Raw genomic sequence first — 572 nt, 5'->3', positions numbered from 1 at the left:
TTTTTGCTTTCTTCATGTATGATGTTCTTGATGTCATCCCATAACTCTTCTGAGACCTGTTTAGGTTTGTTTAATTCAGCATTTCTCAGGCTTATTTGAATGTGACATAACAGAAACAATGTTTTAGAAGGAGAATTTAGCATCCTGTAGTAAGGAGCTTTGGTAGTGTAGTGGTTATGAATCAGGCTGGAAACAGCAAGGTCAGCAGTTCGAAACTACCAGCTATTCCGCGGGAGAAAGATGAGGCTTTCTGTTTCCATAAAGATTTACAGCCTTGGAAACTCTGTACAGGGTTGCTATGAGTTGGAACTGACTCCACGGCACATAACCACCACCACCACTAGAAATTACTTTGGGAAAGGTTGATCTAAAGTTTAAATTGTTGGTATAAGGAAACTTTTTATAAAGCAAACCCACCACCCACTACTATCAAATTGATTCCAACTCATAGTGACCCTATATAGGGTTTCCAAGACTGTAAATCTTTATGGCAGCAGACTGTACCTCATCTATCTTCCTTGGAGCATTTGGTGGGTTTGAACCATCAACCTTGCTGTTAGCAGCCCAGTACC

This window comes from Chrysochloris asiatica, unplaced genomic scaffold, assembly GCF_000296735.1.
Source record: "Chrysochloris asiatica unplaced genomic scaffold, ChrAsi1.0 scaffold00135, whole genome shotgun sequence".
NCBI lineage: Eukaryota > Metazoa > Chordata > Mammalia > Afrosoricida > Chrysochloridae > Chrysochloris > Chrysochloris asiatica.
The sequence above is the reverse complement of the archived record's forward strand: the minus strand, read 5'-3'. Positions refer to the sequence as shown.